The sequence below is a fragment of the Colobus angolensis genome, unplaced genomic scaffold (assembly GCF_000951035.1).
Source record: "Colobus angolensis palliatus isolate OR3802 unplaced genomic scaffold, Cang.pa_1.0 Scaffold44, whole genome shotgun sequence".
Taxonomy (NCBI): domain Eukaryota; kingdom Metazoa; phylum Chordata; class Mammalia; order Primates; family Cercopithecidae; genus Colobus; species Colobus angolensis.
In genome coordinates this window covers 1,796,759-1,806,859 of record NW_012117821.1, presented here as the reverse complement: position 1 = coordinate 1,806,859, position 10,101 = coordinate 1,796,759, and the positions used below count along the sequence as shown (strand labels likewise).

Genomic DNA, 10,101 nt, shown 5'->3' with positions numbered 1-10,101 from the left:
GGGTTCCCAGGCCAGGGACCCGAGGGGTTGGGCCCAGTGGTTAATTCCAGATGGAGCCAACATGCGCCAGGGAGATTCTGTGAGGAGGGCCCGGACAGTGACGCCCCCACAGCTGTAGCGTGGAGTCGCCCTGTCCTGTCTTGGCCCCCAGCAGCTGGAAAGCTCCGCACAGCTCCTGCAGCTGGATGGTCCCCACGGGGCCAGGAGAGAATGAAGGCTGGGTCAGAGGGCGTGGGCTGAGACACCAAACAGAGCCACCTGCGTGGGGAGACCAGGGTATGGAGCCTGCTGGTGACATTAACAGAGGCCCAGTGTCCAGGAGGAGGGAGGCGATTTCCTCTCTCCTCAACAGTCCACAGCCAGCTCACTGGCCCAGGAAGCCTCCCGGACCCCTCACTGCTGAGGTGCTGTTCCCAACACCTTTCCGCCCACACGGTCCTTTTAGAGCTGCCGCCTCCCAGCTAGCCTGGTGGCACCCAGGGACAGGCAGTTCCCTTCTGAGTCCTCAGCCCAGCCTGAGGGCACCTGGAGGAGGTGCACAGTCAGCATCAGCCTGGTGCAAACTCATTCCCTCCCTCATGGCTCCTCCCCTGGACAGCAGCTCTTGGCCGGGACCCAGGCAGGACCTGAGGCTACTTCCAGCCCACCAGAGGCAAGGCCCCGCGGCCGGCCATTTGCCCAAGAGACCTGGGCGACGCCAGCTGCCTGGGTGGCTACACAGGCATTTTCAAGAGCCAGGCACAGGGACAGAGCTTTGCTCCAGACTCAGGGTGCAGTCGTGCTCTGTGGGCCAGGGGAGCCTGCAGCAGGCCTCCAGCTCCCTCTGCCCTGCAGACGCCCGGCTCTGTAGCCTCGTCCCAGAGCCAGGCCCTCACACCGAGCTGCCTGAAGGTCCCCAAACTTGTGAGGCTGCTGGGCCTCTGTCAGGCTTCCCCTCTGCCTGCAGTGCCCCCCACCCTTGCCCTGGACCCCCCAGTGAGTGTTTCCCTCTTTAGGTCCTCAAAGAAGGGAGGGAAGAGTAAAGGAGGGGAGGAGGGAGGGAGGGAGGAAGGGGAAAGAGAGAAGGAGTGGAGAGGGAGAAAGGAAGGGGGGAGGGAAGGAGGGGGGAAGGAGGGGAGAGGGAAGGAGGGAGAGAGGGAAGAAGGGAAGGAGGGAGGGAGAGAGGGAGGGGGAGGGAAGGAGGGGAGAAGGGGAAGGGAGGGGAGAAGGAGGGAAGAGTAAAGGAGGAGAGGAGGGAGGAAGAGAAGGGGGGAGGGAGAGAGATAAAGAGGGGAGAGGGAGGTAGGAGGGAGGAAGGAGGGAGGGAGGGAAGGAGAGGAGAGGGAAGGAGAGAGGGAGCAGGAAGAGAGGGAAGGAGGGGAGAGGGAGGGAAGAGGGAGGGAAGGAGGGAAGGAGGGAGAAAAGAGCTCAGGAACCCCTCAGCCTTTGAAGAGGCTCCCAGGGGCGCAGCCTCACTGTCCCTGCCCCCATTACACAGTTACACAGTGAGTGCGCCAATAAAACCTGAGCGTTTGATTCCAGTTTCAAAGATCTTTGATCCAGCTGTGCCTCCCCTGTCCCTGTGCCCGGGGCGGTGGGTGGGGCCCGGACTGGCCTCCCTAGTGCTCCTGCGGAAGCCCTTCCGCATCACTCTCGCTCTTGGCCGGGTCTGTGTCTCTCCGCCCTGTCTTCTCTGGATGCTTTTGTGACTCTCTCTTGCCTGGATCTCTCTCCTTCAGTCAGTCTCCCACCGTCTCTCTGTCTCACTATCTCTGTCTCTTTCTGTCTCTTTGTCCTCTGGTCACTGGCCCTACTTCCTGGGAAAACAGGAGCTGCGAGGTCTCCTTGTTGAGGGACAAATGCCAAACGGGCCAGCACTGTCTGCTCAGGGGCCCTGGAAAACTGGCCCAAAGCTCCAGCAAATGGCCCTGACCATGGGGTATTCCCAGCCCCCGCCCTCTGCGGGACTCCTCCTGGAAAGGCCGTGAAGAGTTACTGAGTGCGCTTCGCCCAGGCCGCTGCAGGCAGGCGGGATGCACAGTGGCTGGGGGAGGGGAAGGCCTGGCGCTCCCCTGCTCTGAGGAGGGCATCCCAGGGAGGGTGGGGGTCTCCTCACCTCGAATATGGCTCAGGCCCCTATCTCAGGAACCTGAGGCCCCCAGGGCAGGGCCAGCCGGGCGGGCAGCCGTGGCCAAGCAGAGACTCCAGCCCGGCCGGGCTCTGGGCTTCAGGCTCTGGGCAACTCCCGGTCAGTGTTGCACAGCCCCTCCCTGCAGCTGCCCCTCCAGAGTGTCCACAGGACATTCCCAGTGCCTGCTGCATCCCCAGCCAGCTGCCCCCAGGTCACATTTCTTGGCACCCCTCGACTGGCCCCGGGCCCCAGCGTTTTCCTGAGCCTCTTCTCCAACTCCCCGCACTTTTTCGGGACCCACTTTCCACCATCACCGCTGGGGGCCGGTCAGGCTGGGGGCAGGTCAGGCTGGGGACAGGTCGGGCTGGGGGCAGGTCGGGCTCGGAGGGGAGGCCCCTGGAGGAACAGTGGCTCTGAGGGTGAGCAGCTCCTTGGGAAGCACCGCTGTAGGGGCCAGAGGACCGCAGCTTCTCTGCCTTTCCCTCAGCAAATCTTTTCCAAGTACCTCCTCTGCCAGGCCCAGAGCAAGTCAGTGGAGGTGCAGAGGTGACTGGGCACTCTCTGTCCCCCAGAGCCCATCTGTGGGGTGGTGGCAGCAGCCACAGGCCTGCAAGCGCTCGGGCCTGGGGCTTGGAGGGTGACCCAGAGGTCTGTGCTGCCTGGAAGGCTGCCGCCCCTGTGCCCCGGGGTCCTCGGTGGCCCTGGCCTGCGCCTTGGAACAAGTGGGTGACATTGTGATAGCCCATCTCCCCCCGCCCCTCCCTGTGGTGCTGAAGTGCTTGCCAGTGAAATTGCCACTCCCACCGGGCTGGGCAGTGGTGGGCAGAGCAATCAGAAGGCTCCCCAGCCCTCAGTGGCTTCAGGGGACAGAGGGACCAGGGAGCCAGGCAGATTTGGCCAACTGCCACCTCCCTAAGGCACCTGCAGGGGAAGGGCAGCAGTTTCTAGGAAGCCAACTGGCAGAGTGGTCCTGCCCAGAGGGTTACTGAGGGCTGCTGTGAGGTTGGGGGCTGCAGCTCAGCCAGGGAGGCCATGTGACCGCAGCAATAGGGAGCCAGGGAGCCACAAGGCCCCTGCACAGCCCACTGTCCTGCGCTCCAGAACCTACCTCTGGGGCTCCCTGGGCCAGGCGTTGGCTTCAGGGCAACATGGCCCAGACCTTGAAGGGTGGGGGGGGGGGGGGGTGGCCTTCCATGTTTTCTAGCATTATTCTAATGGCAGCCCCCAGGCCTGTTTCCTCTATAAATGGAGATAGCAGCCCACCCCTAGCGGCGCTGGAGGGGAGCTGACCCTCAGGCCAGTCAGGAGCCCTGTGACAGGACTCTCTAGAGGGCACCCACCCTCGGGACCAGGCTCCCTGGACTCCAACCCTGCGCCCCCACGTCCCCCTGCTGGTAGGAGGCCTGGGTGTGTGGCCCCTGCCAGTGACCTGCTCCGTGAGGCACTGAGCCTTTGACCTCTGCCCCAGGCTGTGTGACCCGAGGCTCAGCGCTCAAAAGTAGACATGGGCATGAGGGGGAGGTCAGGTCAGAGCCGCAGAGCTGGGAACTCAGTGCTCAGCCGTGGACAGTGGGTTCCGGGAGCAGAAAAGGTTCTGGCCTCTCCCTGTAGCCTGAGCTGGGGAGGCGGCCATGGTGGGCAGGCGTGGCCTGGCAGGGAGGGGACTCCTACAAAGGGCAGCTCAGGCTACAGGACCAGCGGCCCCAGGAACACAGAGGGCTGCCCTGTGTGTGTCTGGAGGATCAAGGGGGTGAATCTAGGCGACCGTGGACCACAGGCTGGGTGGCCACTCGTGGAGTCTGGGGGACCCAGGGAGCTCCAGGGGGCCTCTGGAACCCTCCAGAACCTTCCGGAATTTCACACTTGAATTTTGTTCTGTCCCAGGTTCTCCAGCCTCAGGTCCAATGGCCCACTCATGCCCAGGGCAGGCCCAGCGTGGGGCTTGGGCGCCGAGGGAGGGACGCACACCTTGAGCTCCTGCCGAGCCCAGAGAATGGAGGAAGTGGCCGGTGAGGGCCCAACTTGCTGATGGGCCTCTCTGAGCCCAGCATCCTCTTCCGAAATGCGGGTGTGATGTTCCTGTCTCCCAGGCAGACCTGCGGACCAGCCCTGCGAGGTGTGGAGTCAGCCCCTGCGTGTGCCCGGCCCCCACTCACACTCCCGCCTGCCTCCAGTGTGGCTGCGAAGTTGGAGGGAGGAGAGAGCCAGCCAGGGGTGTGGGCGCCGAGATCAGAGACTGGCACGCCGGAGGGAATGTGAACCGGCCCAGCTGCTGGGGCACCTGCCAGCAGCTCCCGAAACAACCGAACAGTCACCACGGAACCCAGCAACTCCACTCCTAGGTGTGTGCCCAGGAGAAACGGAAGCTCCTGTCCGCACAAACACCCGTGCAGCTTCCTTCACTAAAGGTGCAAATGGCCCAAGTGTCCCTGGGTGGGTGATGGATGAACCGGGTAGTCTGTCTGTACAATGGAATACTTATCCTTCCGCCACAAAACAGAAGAAATTCTGATGCAGGCTTCAGCACGGACAGGCCTTACAGATGTGGTGTGTACACCACGGTTCATGTGTGTGATTCCATTCCTGAAAAGCCCAACGCCGGTGAGCCCCTGGGAACAGAAGGTGGCTGAGTGGGTCTTTATGGCTGGGGGCTGGGGCTGGGGTGATGAAGCTTTATTTTTGATGAAAATGTTCTGGGCCGGGCTTTGCGGTGGCTCACCCCTGTGATCCCAGCGCTTTGGGAGGCCGAGGTGGGCAGATCACCTGAGGTCAGGAGTTCAAGATCAGCCTGGTCAACATGGTGAAACCCTGTGTCTACTAGAAACGCAAAAATTAGCTGGGCGTGGTGGCACGGGCCTGTAATCCCAGCTACTCAGGAGGCGGAGGCAGAAGAATCGCTTGAACCCGGGAGGCGGAGCTTGCAGTGAGCCGAGATTGCGCCACTGCACTCCAGCCTGGCAACAGAACAAGACTCTGTCTCTAAAAGAAAAAAAGAAAACGTCCTGAATGGATGGTGGTGATGGCCGCACGTAGCTGCACGTACTGGAAACGGTGGAATCGCCACTGTCGGTGGAGAAATTCATGGAGCGTGAATTAAGGCTGATCCTGGAAAAAAGTGGGTTTGAACCTCGGGGGTCACCTCCACATGGACTTTCTCCCGCCTCTGCCGCTCCTGGGTCTGCAAGACCAGCCCCTCCTCTTCCTCCTCCTCCTCCTCAGCCTCCTCAGTGTGAAAAAGACCAGATGAAGACCTTTAAGGTGATCTGCTTCCACTTGGAGACTAGGAAATGCATCCTCTCTTCCTTAGGATTTTCTGAATGGCATTTTCTTTTTTTTTTTTTTCTGAAAAGAAGTCTTGCTCTTGTCCCCCAGGCTGGAACGCAGTGGCGCGATCTCGGCTCACTGCAGTCTCTGCCTCCCGGGTGCAAGTGATTCTCCTGCCTCAGCCTCCCAAGTAGCTGGGATTACAGGCACCTGCCACCACACCCGGCTACTTTTTTTTGTATTTTCAGTAGAGACGGGGTTTCACCATGTTGGCCAGGCTGGTCTTGAACTCCTGACCTCAGGTGATCCGCCCACCTCGGCCTCCCAAAGTGCTGGGATTACAGGTGTGAGCCACCGCACCCGACCGGCATTTTCTTTTCTCAGGCTTACTGGGTTGTAAGAACACACTATACCACACTACATGATACAAACACGTGCGTCAACTGTTTATGTTGTTGGTAAAGCTTCTAGTCAACAGTAGCCTCTCCGTAGTTAAGTTTCAGCGGAATCAAGAGTTATACTTGGGCCTGGCGAGGTGGCTCACCACTGTAATCCCGTCACCTTGGGAGGCCAAGGCGTGAAGATCACTTGAGGCCAGGAGTTTGAGACCAGCCTGGGCAACATGGCAAGACCCGGTTTCTACAAAAAAATTAAAAATTAGCCAGGCAAGGTGGTGTACATCTGTGGCCCCGGCTACTCAGGAGGCTGAGGTGGGAGGATCGCTTGAGCCCAGGAGTTCAAGCCTGCAGTGAGCTCTGAGCACATTCTGGGCGACAGAGCAGGAACATGCTTCAAAAAATAAAAATAGAAACCCCAGCACTTTGGGAGGCCAAGGCAGGTGGATCACCTGAAGTCAGGTGTTGAGACCAGCCTGGCCAACATGGTGAAATCCCATCTCTACTAAAAATACAAAAATTTAGCTGGGCGTGGTGGCGTGCACCTGTAATCCCAGCTACTTGGGAGGCTGAGGCGGGAGAATCGCTTGAAACCAGGAGGCGGGGGTTGCAGTGAGCTGAGATTGCACCACTGCACTCCAGCCTGGGCAACAGAGCAAGACTCCGTCTAAAAACTATATGTGTATTTTTGAGGTCAGGAGTTTGAGACCTTACAATATACATAAATAAAAGGATTTTCCACTTTGTGTGGGGTTGGTGCCCGAGTCCCCCATTGATCAAGGACCAGCTGCATATCTCAATGAAGCTGTTAAGACAAAAAAGATTTGCCCAGACTCCCTGGGCAGGGTCAGGGCTGCAGAAACCAAATGGGCTTGGGAGGGGCTGGCCGGCTGCGGCTCTGTTTTCACTCTGCAGGGTCCCTGCGTGTTTATTCAGCAGGCCTGGGCCCTGCTCTCCGCCTGGCCAGAGGCCTCCTCCCCTCCCCAGAGTCCTCCCAGAGGATGTTTTTCCAGGGCCCGGCTGGGCAAATGGCATTTGGATTCTGGCCGGGGAAGCCTGGGGGACAGTCCCCATGTCCCAGCCCCATTTGCAAGCAGCCTGTTTCCTCCATTGTCCTGCCGGAGCCCTGCGGAGTCATTCTTGGCCACCCGCTGGCCCTCAGAGCTGTGGGACCGCAGGGGGTGCCCCTCCTGGGCTGTGCTGGCCTCGGCAAGGCTGGGCCGGGTCCCCCCTCCGAGCGTGAGGGACCTGGGGAGGGGCGCAGGCAGGAGCCTTGTGAGGTCTCCCTGTGATGATATTTGGGGCCCCGACCCCTGCCCGGGGAGGGAATATGTGGGGCGTCAGGGCACACGGGGTGCACAGCTCAGCAGCCCAGGCAGGCGTCTGGTGGAGATGTCCCGCACCCCACCCCACCCTCCGCCCCAGCTCCCGCCTTCCCCACCCCCAGACGTGGCCCCTAATCACAATGCACTTCCCACAGCTGGTCCTCACACCGAGCTCTGCACCATCCGGATTGAGTGGGGGTGGGCGGGAGTTTTCCCAGAAGCAGACCCGTGAGTCACCACCAGCCCAGGAAGTGGCCGCCTCCCGTCCAGCCCCCCAGCTGACCACCGGGCCTCAGTGTGGATCACAGAGCAAGGCCATCCATGGTGACCCGAGGACTGACTGAGTGCCTGCTGCCCCGCAACCTCCAGGCGCTCCCAGGCTGTGAGTGAGACTGCGGTCAGCGGCCCCACACGGCCCCCCATGGAGGTGCAGGAGGAACAGGTGCTCCAGGGAGGAGAGGGTTTGAGGGAGCCCCCGGGGGCCCTTCCTAGAGGGGAACGCATGTGGGGAGCCCTGAGGTCAGAGCCCATGCACGTGGGAAGGAGGCCTGGGGGGCTGCAGCTCAGCAGGAGGGGCCAGGCTGGGCCCCGAGAGGGAGAGCGGGGCCTTCCCAGGGGCTAGCAGGCCAGGGGTGCGACCAGGAAGCCCAGAGGAGGCGGGGAGCAGCTCCTGGGCCCCAGTCATCCAGCCTGGGATGTGAGAGTAGAGGGGACCAGAGAGGGAAAGACGGTGGCCCCAGGCCACACAGAAACCCAGGCAGGACCCTAAAACCCAGGCCTCGTCCCGTTAGCCTCCAGCCACTCTCCGAGGTACCTTGCAGAGGATGGGACGGCAGTGGGGAGCCTCTCACATCAGGAACCGGGGTCCCAGATGGTGCCCGGAGCCTGGAACTGCAGATGGCCGTGGCCGTGGCTGTGCTGCTGTCCTATGGTTATACCCCGGCACCCGAGGGCCGAGCAGGGACCCAGCCCCTGCCACAGCACCCGCCAAGCTTCTGGGTGACACTGCGGCGGGGCGGGGTGGGGACTCAGGTCAGGTGAATTTGTCAGCTCGGGCGGCCGTGACGAAGTCGCACAGACCCCGGTGGTTTCAACCACAGGGACTAATCCTCCTGGAAGCCCGAGATCCAAGTGCTGGCTCCTCTTCCCGGGAGCCCCACTTCCCGCTCTTACACACCATTTTGCTGAGGCGTCCTCACGTGGCCGTCCCTCCAGTCGTGTCTGTCCCAATCTCCTCTTCTTACAAGGACGTCAGTCATATTGGATCAAGGCCACCCTGTCTTACCTTGACGACCTTTACCTGTCTTCAAACACAGTGACATGCTGAGGCCCTGGGTGCTAGGGCTTCAGCTTGTGAATCTGAGGGCCTTTGTCTGCCCAGGCACTCCCTCCAACAGAACTTTTGGTCCTGCAGGCCGGCAGGCGCCTCTGCCTCCGCGCAGCCTGGCCTTAGCCCTGCCTTCATTCCACCTCCCCTCTGGGACTGGGGATGGGGCTGGGAGGCCAGACAGGCTTTGGGGAAGTTACCTGACCTCGCTGAGACACGAGGTCTTCATTTACAGGATGTGGCTGTGTGTCTCGCTGTGACTCTGGGGAGGGACGGGGCTTAGTCAGTGCCTAGCCGGACGCCCACACCCAGCACACCTGCCTGGATGCCCACACCCGGCACACAGTAGGTGCTCAGAAAACGCAGCCCAGACTGTCGGAGGCAGAGGGACCCGGGGCCCCTGGAACAAAGCTCTCATTGAACTGGTAGGGACCAAGGCCAGAGAGCCTTGGGCACCTCCCCTGTCTCCCAAGGCCTCTGGGGACCCTTCTCTCCACCGAGACCCCTCTGCCTCTGCCCCTCCGGTGACTCGGTGGTTCCCACGACAGTGACAGCGGGGCTCCTCCCGCCCGGGACAAGCCCCACCGCAGGCTGGGGCTGCCTTTCACTTCTCCCTCTCCCCTCTGCCTACTCGGATCCCACCAGCCTCCTCCGAGGGCCTGTCTGGCCTGTCCAGTCTGTGGAACCCTAGTCACGGGGACAATTTCCCACCATCTCTTGGGAAAGGCTGTAGTCACGGTTCAGCTCCAACTGGGGGAGTGCTCCGGCTCCCAGCGGCCACAGGACCAGCTCCAGCTGGGGGAGTGCTCCGGCTCCCAGCGGCCACAGGACCAGCTCCAGCTGGGGGAGTGCTCCGGCTCCCAGTGGCCACAGGACCCCGGTGTTGGGGCTGAGCCTCGCCAGTCACCCCATCACCAGCTGAAGACCCCCAGTGCCTCCCGTGCCCTCTGAGACGAGGGGGCTGCCTGGAGCACGTGCCTCTGGGGTGACTTGTCCAGGTCACCAGGGAGGCTGCCCAGGAGCACCTGTGTGAGGGGCTGGCCTGGCTCCCGTCGTCAGGCACGTGAGGCTGCCTGGCGGCTGCATGGGACTTCGCACCCTTGTCCCCAAGTAGAAGAAGTGGGCGTGGATACCCCCCAGGATGGTCACAGACCCTCCCCATCCCCCTCCAGGGCCAGGGCCAGGTGGTCCGCAGGCTGAGCCTGGGCTCCTGGATCTTGCAGGCAGAGGAGACACAGCAAGAGGTCTCCAGCCATCTGGGCCATGGTGCACTTGGGGAAACTGAGGCATGTCAGGCCTGAGGTTTCTCCAGCCCGTCCGGACTGACTCCTGCTGTCTGAGCAGCCTGGGATGTGGGCCCCCACCGTGTCCATCTCATACGTGTCCTCCCTGGCTCCCCACCAGAGAGGATGAGTGTGTGGAAGGATGTCGGGGGGCTGCTTTGCTTCCTCAGGTCAAAGAAACAGTGCCCCCTGCCTTCCTGGAGCCCAGATAAGTGGGTTCTCCAGGATCCGGTCCACGGAACATTCCAGGGCCTGGTGGGGTGGGCCTCACCCCTCCCCCGCCTCCCCACGGGGGTGATTTCCTCTGCTCGGCCACTCCCAGGCTCACCTCCAGAAAGGCCAATTGCTGGACCAGGCAAGTCACAGGCCGAGCTCTGCTTCCAGCTGTCCAAACACG

The 10,101-nt window shown here is 61.8% G+C and overlaps 1 pseudogene; it reads right to left on the bottom strand.

Annotated features, from left to right (window-relative positions):
• Positions 1-9,154: 9,154 nt before the first annotated feature.
• LOC105522806 lies at positions 9,155-9,799 on the bottom strand (annotated as a pseudogene).
• Between the last annotated feature and the right edge of the window lie 302 nt (positions 9,800-10,101).